Raw genomic sequence first — 11,299 nt, forward strand, 5'->3', positions numbered from 1 at the left:
GCCCTCTTCCATCTCTTACACCCCCCGCAATCACTATACTATTGTCCATGTCCCATGAGTTCTCTCTCTCTCTCTTTTTTTTTTTTTTTTTTGCTCAATCCCTCTACCATCCTACACCCACCACTAGGGCAGTCTTCTTGCTCTCTATTAAAGTGAAATAAACCAGTCAGAGAAAGACAAGTACCATATGATTTCACTTACATGTTGAATTTAATAAACAAACTGAACTACCAAGCAAAATAGAGACAGAATCATAAAAAATAAGACTTTCAAAACATGCAATAGGTTCCAGAGAGTGTACTGTGCATCTCATGTGTTATCTTGTTTCATGCTGGCAACAACTCTATGAGTTAGACAGTATTATTGTTTAAATGTGGTAGTTTTGTCAACTTAGGCTATGGGAGGTTAAATTGGTCATTCAATAATACGCAGATTCTAAATTGCAGAACCTAGACTGGAACCCAGGTCCAATCCCCTAATGCTCCCGGTTTTAACAATTATTTTATTGTCTTTCTACCAATGGCAAGCAGAGGAAACTTGCAGGAGAAGGGTGGATGCAGCAGCCTGTCGTCTAAGTTCCTTTCAGTTTATTTGCTGATCTCCCAGAGATACTGAACCCAGAGCATTGTGGACTACATTTATTCTAAACTAGCTTGATTTAAAACAATTTTTAAAATTTTTCTCACCTTTTGAATCAAATAGTGTTTTATACCGTTCAGAATTCGTTTTCAATAGGAACAAGTTGAACAAACTATCTCTAAGTATTTATTTACCTGCCTTTTGTGGTCTTTCTGGAAATTCAGGCCACCACATAAATGAGGAAACTGGCAGATAATATGGTCTCAAATAGCTGATGGCCATCTGAAGCCAAATGGTGTTTGTCTTCTTATTTCACTTGGAGGCTTTAGGCAAAGATTTTGGAGCCTTAAAACCTATGTAACCGGATTACATAGGTTTTGAGTCCTGGCTCAGCTATTTCCATCCTAAGTGATCTTGAGCAAGCTACTTAATCTCACTGAATCTCAATTTCCTCATATATAACATATAAATATAGTCATGTTTACCTCACAGTGTGGTTGTGAGGATCAAATAAAACAGTATGTCAATAGTTAGATTGTGCCTGGTTTATTGCTACTTAATAAATACTAGTGATTATTATTCAAAACCTATAGTCAGGGACATCTTTGAATTTCTGTTAGTTACATTCTCACTGTCCTCTAATTGAATGTTCATAAGCAGATTTAAAAGGCTTCCCTAGAAAATAGCAAATCCTTCTTCAGGAAGTATGAGGGGAGAGTGGAGATAGGGCTGGTTTTAAAAAATATATCAGCCTTAGCTGGTTTGGCTCAGTGGATAGAGCATCAGCCTGCAGACTGAAGGGTCTTGGGATAGATTCCGGTTAAGGGTACGTACTTGGTTACAGGCTCCTCTCTCACCGGGCCCTGGTCGGGGTGCATGCAGAAGATAACCAATTGATGTGTCTCTCTCACATCAGTGTTTCTCCCTGTCTCTCCCTCTCTCTTCTACTCTCTCTAAAAATCAATGGAAAAAATATCCTCAGATGAGGATTAAACAAAACAAAACAAAAAACAGAACATATCATCTCATGCAAAGAATAGGGTTGAGGGAAAAAACATTAAAAGATAATATCTTTTACTTCTCTCAGTCACTAAATTCTGCCAATCATACCTTTGAAATCTTAGATTCATCCACCTCTTTCCATCACACAATGGCTACTGCACTTGCTCAGGTGACCATCATCTCTTGTGTGTATCCTTCCAGCAGCCATCTGCCTCTGGGCGTGTTTCTCCAGTCCTAACACCCAATGGCTTTCCATCACCCTTGAGATAAATCAGAAACTCCTTAAAAGGGCTGGTAAGTCTCTTCCCACCTGGCACCCTCCCATCTATACTTCAGTCATACTTGAGTTCTTCAATTAGATCCTCTAAAGTACTATATCCTCTCTTGCTCTGAGAAGTCACATACATTGTTCCTCTGTTGGGAGCATGGTCCTCAAAACCAACTCTAACATCTCATTTCTTCTTCCTTTGACTGGCTCTAATTCATCTTCCAGGAGATTTAGCTTAATTATCACATTTTCCAGTCTAGGACAGTGTCGGACAGAGTGGACACTCAACCAGTATTTGTTAGATTAAAAAAAAAGAATGGAAAATAAGTGGTTTATTTTACCTAGCCATGTTCAATAAAGAACTTTAGGTAATTATTTCTATTTGTCTTTCTCTGAACAAAAATCAATACAGTTGATTCTTGAACATGGAGGTTAGCAGTTCCAAACCAATTCACTGTTGAAAATTCACATATTCCTTTTCTCTCCCCCAAAACTGAACTGTTTATAGCTTACTGTTGACTAGAAGCCTCACCAGTAACATAAACAGTTGATTGATACATATTTTGTATGCTATATGTATTATGCGCTATATTCTCACAATAAAGTAAACTAGAGAAAAAATGTTATGAAAATCATAAAGAAGAGAAAAAACATCTATAGTACTGTACTGTATTTATCAACACCATAAGTTTAAGTCATCTATTTACAAGATGAATCATCTGTCTGTCAGTACCTCACTAATACTGTCTTATGTGATACAAAACACTGTAGACATTATATACAGTACTAATACTAGACATTAAAAGTGAAAAGGTAATCTAAAAAAGAAAACCATATTTATTTATAGGTATGCATTCATGCATTGATATTGAAGAAGCAGCAGTATGATAGGATTGTTTCACAGTAGCCTGGCCTCTACACTAATGAATAAATCAATATATAATCTTTATGGCATACAGTCATATTCATAATACAGTATTGGAAAATTTTTACATTTTTTAAAGAAACCACTTTTCTGTGATGATAGGCTGAAATGCAGTTTCTCCAATTATGAAAGAGAGAGAGGCATACTGTACAGTAATGTAATTCTTTGAAAGCAGAGTTGTAAAACAGTAAGAAAACTAATACACTATGAACTCTATATTAGCACTCACCTATGCCTATGCCTATCCTCACCTATCACCTATGTAAGGATAGGCTATCCACTTCAATACCAGTCTTGCACACGATGTACTACACAATGAACACTTAGACGATGATGATGATGATAATGATGACACAAAAACATCTCATGCAATTCTTGGTGTACAGCCATAAAATTTTTACATGGTGACACTCACATACAAACCCAGCAGGCAAGTTTATTAATTGTATGGCATGATGGTTATTTACTATTCATTAAGTAAAAGTGGACCATCATAAAAGTCTTCATTCTCATCATTTTCCATGTTGAGTAGGCCGAGGAGGAAGAAGAGGAGAAGAGGGAAAAAGAGGAGGAGAAGCTGGTCTTGCCATCGCAGAGGTAGAGGAGGTGAAGTGGGAGGCAGGAGAGGCAGACACACTCAGTTAAAGAAATCCCAATTTCTGTCTGACCCTTTCGCCTTTTCATTCCTCTGAAAATATTTCCCTATGGTAGCAATTCTCCCACCATTTGCTTTAGATTAAGTGTCCATATCATAGAAGGGTACATGTCATAAAAGATGTCAAAAGCAGCCTTGAATAACTGGAACCCTTCTGCCAGACTGTCTAATGTCAATTTATTTTTTGTCACTGTTTCTTCTACATCTCCCTTTGGCACTAGTTTGGAAGCATTCATCTCTATCAAGTCGTCTTATGTTAATTCCTCTGGTGTGGTGTCTATTGGCTCTTGAATTTCTCTATGATTCATATCTTGACATTCTTCACCCCACTTTTCTGTATATCTAAAATCTCTTTCATGATGTCCTTCATTGTTTCTGTCACATCCTGGAAATCATGCATCTAGAAGCATTTTCTCCAGCAGGAATCTATGGCTCTCTTCATGGCTTTTACTGTAACAACAGTGGCATCTTTAATGGTGTAACAGACTTTCATGATGCTCTCTTCATCGGGGATCTCTTCCATAGCATTGACAATCATCTCCACAGAGTTCCATATTACCTTGTTTAGTGATGATCCTTAAAGGTCCTTATGACCTCCTATCTAGAGGTTGAGTCAGAGACATCATGTCTAGGGGCAAGTAGACCACTTCAATGCCTTTGGTGTTGAACTCCTGGGGTTCTGAGTGGCCAGGGGATTGTCCAATATAAAAAGAACTTTAAAAGGCAGTCACTTGCTGGCTGGGTACTTCCTGACCGAAGGGAAAAGCAGCAATAGAACTAAGCCAGGAAAAGAGTTCTCATTGTCCAGGCCCGCTTGTCGTACAACCAAAAGACTGGCAGCTGGTGTTTATCTTTGCCCATCAAGGCTTGGGGTGAATAGCTTTATAGGTAAGGACGGTCCTGTTCATAAACCCGACTGTATTTGCACAGAAAAGTAGAGTTAGCCTATCTCTTTCTGCCTTAAATCCCAGTGCTTGCTTCTCTTCCTTACTAATAACGTTCTCTATGGCTCCCTCTTCCCCCACAAAAGGGGACTTTTGTCAGCATTAAATATCTTTTCAAGTAGGTATTTTTCCCCCTTCAGGATTTTCTCAATGGCTTCTGGGAATTCACCTTCCACTAGGTCTGCAGAAGCAGCTGCTCCTGTTTGTTGACTTTTTTTTTGTTTTTAGAGCAAAACCTCTTTCTAAAATTATCAAACCCTCCTTCTTTGTCATTAAATTCTCCAGTTTTAGATCCTTTGCCTTCCTTTTGCTTTAAGTTGTTATATGATGGCTTTGCTTTTTCTTGAATCACATTAGAGTTTGCAGGTATGCATTTCTTAGAGCAATCTTGTACCCACATAAAAGCTGCATTTTCAATAAGAGATAAAAAGGTATTTCACAAAAGGTGCAAGGTTTTCATGCCTGCTGGCATAGCTGCAGTGGCAGTTTCATGATTTCCCTTTTCTTTTTCTTTTTTTATAATGGTCCTTACACTAGATTTGTTTATCTTGAAATGGTGGGCAGCCACAGCTGCAGACTCCAATTGCTTGGTTGATATCAAGCAATTCAACTTTGTTTGGAATGTCATGGTTTTTGTTTGCTTCTTGGGGGCAGTTCCAGCATCGCCAGAGACACTTGCATGGGTCTTGGTTTCACACCAAACACAATGAAAAACAGTATTTACTACAATTAATTTTATGCTTTTATACTGCATCTTAATGTTTGTTTACATTTCTTGTGACTGCAAATGACACCATTCTGTGTCTGTGTGTGCATATGTTTTTATAAATTTTAACTTTTTTAATAATAGATTTGTGTATATTTTATGGTAGTAAATGATAAAATAGACTAGTGTCTACATACATTTTATGCACTCATGATGTACCGTTTTCTTAATTTTTTTCAATATTTGTAGGCTACACAGTTTATCTGCACATTTTTTCAAATTGTTATAAATCTCCCCCCAATTTTCCAATATGTTTATTTTTTATTAAATTTATGGGTGTGACATTAGGTAACAGGATCATATAGTTTTCAAGTGTACATTTCTATGATATATGATCTGTATATTGTATCATGTGCCCACCACTTAAAGTCAAACCATCTTCTGGCACCATATATTGAAAAAATTTTTCATATAAGTGGACCGGTGCAATTTGAATCTGTGTTGTTCAAGGATCAATTGTAGTTTGTTTTTTTTACAGTTTCCTAAGATAGGTTAATTGAAGTGTGTTGTAGAGAACACGTTGTGTGTGTGTGTGTGTGTGTGTGTGTGTGTGTGTGTGTGTGTGTGTGAAAGAGAGAGAGAGAGAGAGAGAGAGAGAGAGAGAGAGAGAGAGAGAGAGAGAGAGATTGGTTTTCCATCCATATACCAATTCATTTCTGATATTAGGATTTGGAAGATGTTGGTCGCCACCTCCATCAGGCTTCCTTCTTCACTTTCAGATTTCCTCCTTTCCCCTCATTATAGCAGGTTGTTTGTGGTCACCAATATATGCATTCTCTCTCTTTTTTTCTTTAGGCCACAGTTAGACCTCATTGCCCAGTCTCATTTGCAGTTAAGTATGGCCCACTGAATTGTGGTTAGTGGATTTTTAGTGAAATGATAGCCCCATTTCAGTGATTGGCCCTTGCTCTCCTTTACCATGAGCTGAATTGGAGAGAGCTCTGAGGTCTCAGAGGGGGATAGAACTACAATATGGGAAAAGCTTGCATCCTGATAGGACTGTGGAGAGTGATATAGGCAAGAGTAAAGTTTTATTGTGCTAAGTCACTGAAATGTCGAGGTATCTACTCTGACTAATATAATGGTCCTTGCAATGTCTCAAAGACAAGATCTTTTAGGATACTACTTTACCATCCAGCTGGCCTCCCTTTTCTATTTTCAACCTTTTTTTCTACAAAAGACTGACAATTTGCATGTGAAAATACCAAAATGTCCAAGTTACATAAAGGCATGAGTCATAAAAGTGATTTCACTTGGGGCAGGAATATTTGGTGCAATAAGTGATTAGAAAAAAAAATGTGATCATTCATACAGTTCTATAGAAGTAAGAGGGTGTGTTAAGGAAACTTACCTTAGTAATTATGTCTCCTAGGTATCTAGAGCTTCTAGGAAAGTCCAAATTTCATGGAATGAAATTCTTTCTGAGATGTGCAATTCAATTGTACAACCATTATGAACTGTATTTATAAAATTTTTTGATGGCTTGAGAAATTACTTATGTAATACTTATTGTGGGATACAAAATTGCATCATCTTAACTATGCACAGTATGATCTCAATTGTGTAAAAATTATGTACTTACTGGAAGGAATAGACCAACGTTTTTTAAAAAGGAGGATAAAATAATAGATAATATAACTACATACAATTTTGTGAACAAATTAATCACATAAAATTACCAATCTGTAAAATTTCTTTGATAGATTGTGTGATGCCAGGACTGTCAGGCAGACCCTGAGCGATGGATGAATGGATTACTCTGACACATGTTTCTGTGAAAGAGGGGCTAAGGGACTGCTTGGCTATAGGAGCAAACAGCCCTGTTTGCCTGTCTCCTTAGGCTTTTATTGTAGCAACAGCTTGAACTAAAATGAACTATTAGATACTATCAGCAGAGTAAGCATACTTCAGAAGACACATGTGTCTGTAGTGTCCTTTAAGCAAGGACATGTCTAAGTAAACACCCGGGGAGCTCAGACTTGTTTGAAAAAGTCAAAGCAGGAGCTGTCATCACTTGTAGCTGAGGCCTCCCTAGAGGCCCCTGACCTTTTGGAGAACCCTCCTTACAGACTTTCCAACCAAGTCCTGCCGGGGTCCAACCCCAGCAGGTCCAGGGGTTCCCAAAGGCGTAGACGGAGTCGGTGAAGAAGGAAGGACACGGAGACAGTGTTCAGTTGATCAGCAGCTTAGCCAGGATCTCTAGCCAGGATCTCCAGCCAAGTTCTGTTCAGGATCTCCAGAGAGGTTCTGCTTAGGATCTCCAGCCAGGTTCTGTAGCCATGTTCCCTCGCTAGGTTCTCTAGCCAGGTTCTGTCTGAGATCTCCAGCCAGGTTCGGTCACCAGGTTCTAGTCAGGTTCTCTTGTCATATTTCTGTAGTCAGGTTCAGTCCAGGATCTTTTGCCATGTTCTCTCCAGCGAAGTTCTTCTGTGTGTAGGTTCTGTGTAGGTTTTGTGCCTAGGTTCTGAGTGTAGGTTCTGTGTTCTGAGTTCTGTTCTAAGTTCTGTGTTCTGAGCTCTGTGTCTTTCTGTCTTGTTACATCTGTATTTATACCAGTTGATTCAATCCTATCAATCTCTATTACAAAGGTTAGGGCGTTTCTTATCTCCATTCCAGGGAGTAAAGATTATGTAGCTTAAGCATGATTGTTCATAGTTAAAGTGATTAATTACCCGCCTGTCACTTAGTTGAGGGGTTTTATTCCCTCCCTAACTTCAGGGGAAAATCCCTACCTGGGGATTCAACCTTTCTCGGAGAGGTGACCTTGGTTAAAACACAGCGCCAAGAAGGTGAGCAAACATATTAAGAACCGTATGCCATATATGCCAGGTCCCTTGAAACAGCAAGGATGGACCAGCTCCCGGCAAAGTTTCATGTTTCCCCACGGTGTGAACCATTTTTGGTTCAAAAAGATGGAATTACTAAGATTGTAAGACCCAGTGCCTTACCTAACAAGCATATACATAGTACTAAATCATCATAGGTGGTTTTGAATATGTCATTTGAAGTGAATGAAGCAGGTTTGTAAGAAGATATAATGGCCATGGGTAGGGGACCACTCACTGAAGAATCCTGGTGTCATTAAAAGAACCTGGTCTTTGGCGTTTGATTGAGGGACTGCTGCTGGCTAGTTTTGTGAAACTGGGAAGACTAATTCTCTTTCAACATTGTTTTTCTTATTTGTGTGAAAATAACTCTTGCTTTATAATTTCATGAATGATTAAAATTTGTGATGTTGCACTACACTATTTTAGAAAGTGGGTAAAATTTGTATAGCTTCTTTTCTCCTTTCTCTGCATAACATCTCTAAAATGTTAATGTAAATCTGATACTCTTAGGTAGCTTTTTGTAAAATACAGATTCCAAAGCATTCTGGAAGACCCTGATTCAGGTGATTTGGAGTTCCTGTATTTCTAACAAGTCAGCCCAGAAGATCTTGATAGGGATGGTGTGAGGAACACACTTTTATTTTTATTTTTTTAAATAAATCTTTATTGTTCAGATTATTACAGATGTTCCTCTTTCTCCCCCCCATAGCTCCCCTCCACCTGGTTCCCACCCCACCCCATGCCCTTAACCCCTGCCACTGTCCTCATCCATAGGTGTAAGATTTTTGTCCAATCTTTTCCCACACCCCTCACACTCCCTTCCCCCAAGAATTGTCAGTCCACTCCCTTTCTATGACCCTGTTTCTATTATATTCACCAGTTTATTCTGACTTAATTTTTAGATTCACTTGTTGATAGATATTTATTTGTTATCACTTTGTTGTTCATAATTTTTATCTTTACCATTTTCTTCTTCTTCCTCTTCTTAAAGAATATCCTTCAGCATTTCATATAATCCTGGTTTGGTGGTGATGAACTCCTTTAGCTTTTTCTTGTCTGTGAAGCTCTTTATCTGACCTTCAATTCTACATGATAGCTTTGCTGGGTAGAGTAATCTTGGTTGTAGGTTCTTGCTATTCATCACTTTGAATATTTCTTGCCGCTCCCTTCTGGCCTGCATGGTTTCTGTTGAGAAATTAGGTAACAGTCATATGGGTACTCCCTTGTAGGTAACTGTTTTTCTCTTGCTGCTTTTAAGATTCTCTCTTTGTCTTTTGCTCTTGGCATTTTAATTATGATGTGTCTTGGTGTAGTCCTCTTTGGATTCCTCTTATTTGGGGTTCTCTTTGCTTCCTGGACTTGTAAGTCTATTTCTTTCAACAGGTGGGGGAAGTTTTCTGTCATGATTTCTTCTAATAGGCTTTCAGTATCTTGCTTTCTCTCTTCTTCTGGCACCCCCATAATTCGGATGTTGGTATGTTTGAAATTGCCCCAGAGGCTCCTTACACTATCTTCATATTTTTGGATTCTTTTTTCTTTTTGCTTTTCAGGATGTGTGTTTTTTGCTTTCTCGTATTTCAAATCTTTGACTTGATTCTTGGGATCCTCTAGTCTGCTGTTGGGAGTCTGTATAATATTCTTTATTTCAGTCAGTGTATGCTTAATTTCTGACTGGTCCTTTTCCATTTTTTTGGCATTCTCATTAAGATCTTTGAAGGTCTCACTAAGTTCCTCAGAGGTTTGTAGAAGATTCTTGAGTAATCTTATAACTGTGGTTTTGAACTCTATGTCCAGCAGTTTGCTTTCCTCCATTTCTTTCATTTGTGACATGTTTCTTTGTCTCCGCATTTTGGCTGACTGTAAGGACTCGCTGTGTCTACAGTGGAAGAACTGCTGTACTGGAGACACCCTATGGGGTAGGACTTGCTTCAGTGGGGCTTTGGTGCTCACTGAGTCTGCCTCTTGAGTGTGTCCCTATGAGGAGTTGAAATCTGGTATCTGACCACTGAGTACCCTGGCTCCTGGATCTCCAAGTCAACTACTGTGTGAGTCCACCCAGCAGGAGCTACAGTGATATCAGCAGATCTGTCCTCTTTGTTTGGGGTTTGGAAGTTTTGGAGCTCTCTGACCCAGCTGCAATTTGTTAGGTTAGGCTGCAAAAGGGCAGGCAGTTCCTTTGCCCTGCTGCCCACAGCTTGGGTGGGGATGTAACTTCAGTGGGGCGGGGTCTCAGTGAATCACCAGGGTGGAGCAAACAGCAATGGCTGTTGTCAGCCGACTCCACGACTCCTCATGTCTCCGCATCTTGGCATCCCTGCATCCCCGAGTCCCAGGCCCCACAGTAACAATGATCCCTGCAAGCAGCTCTGCAAGAAAGCCACCCTTGCTTTCTGACCCGCTGCAAGACAGTCCAATTTCTCCCTGTAGGAGTCTGGGTCCCCAGAGTCTTGCCATAAATGAGTTCAGTGCTTTCGGGAGCCTGTATCCCCTTCTGATTGAAAAAAACTGCACCCAGTTGGAGCCCGCCTCGCGGGCAAGCACACACACGGGCCTCTATACCTCTACTCTTGGTGCCTCGACACCACCTACCCAGTCTCAATGTGCTTTTTTCTTTCCTTCTAGTTGTAGAATTTCTACTCGGCCAGCTTTCCTGTGGTTCTGGATGGTAGCTGTTTTGTCTTTTAGTTTTAGTTTTAATGTAGTTGTGGGGGGTAGCACGTATAGGTTTATACCTTATGCTGCCATCTTGGTTCTCCAGGAACACACTTTTTAAAAAAAAATATTTTATTGATTTTTTTACAGAAAGGAAGGGAGAGGGATAGAGAGTTAGAAACATTGATGAGAGAAACATCCATCAGCTGCCTCCTGCACACCCCCTACTGGGGATGTGCCCGCAGCCAAGGTACATGACCTTGACCGGAATCGAACCTGGGACCCTTGAGTCCGCAGGCTGTGCTCTATCCACTGAGCCAAACCGGTTAGGGCGGAACACACTTTTTTTTTTTTTTAAATATATTTCATTGATTTTTTACAGAGAGGAAGGGAGAGGGATAGAGAGTTAGAAACATTGATGAGAGAGAAACATTGATCAGCTGCCTCCTGTACACCCCCCACTGGGGATGTGCCCGCAACCCAGGTACATGCCCTTGATTGGAATCGAACCTGGGACCTTTCAGTCCACAGGCCGACGCTCTATCCACTGAGCCAAACCGGTTAGGGCCGGAACACACTTTTAAAAGACAAAATTTACCTCTGTTCCTCTCCAAAAGTAATCCCAATCCCTACCGAACTTTTGTCCAGTAACTCTTCTTTTTTCTATGTTTACAATGCCC

Source organism: Myotis daubentonii, chromosome 9, assembly GCF_963259705.1.
Source record: "Myotis daubentonii chromosome 9, mMyoDau2.1, whole genome shotgun sequence".
NCBI classification, from domain to species: domain Eukaryota; kingdom Metazoa; phylum Chordata; class Mammalia; order Chiroptera; family Vespertilionidae; genus Myotis; species Myotis daubentonii.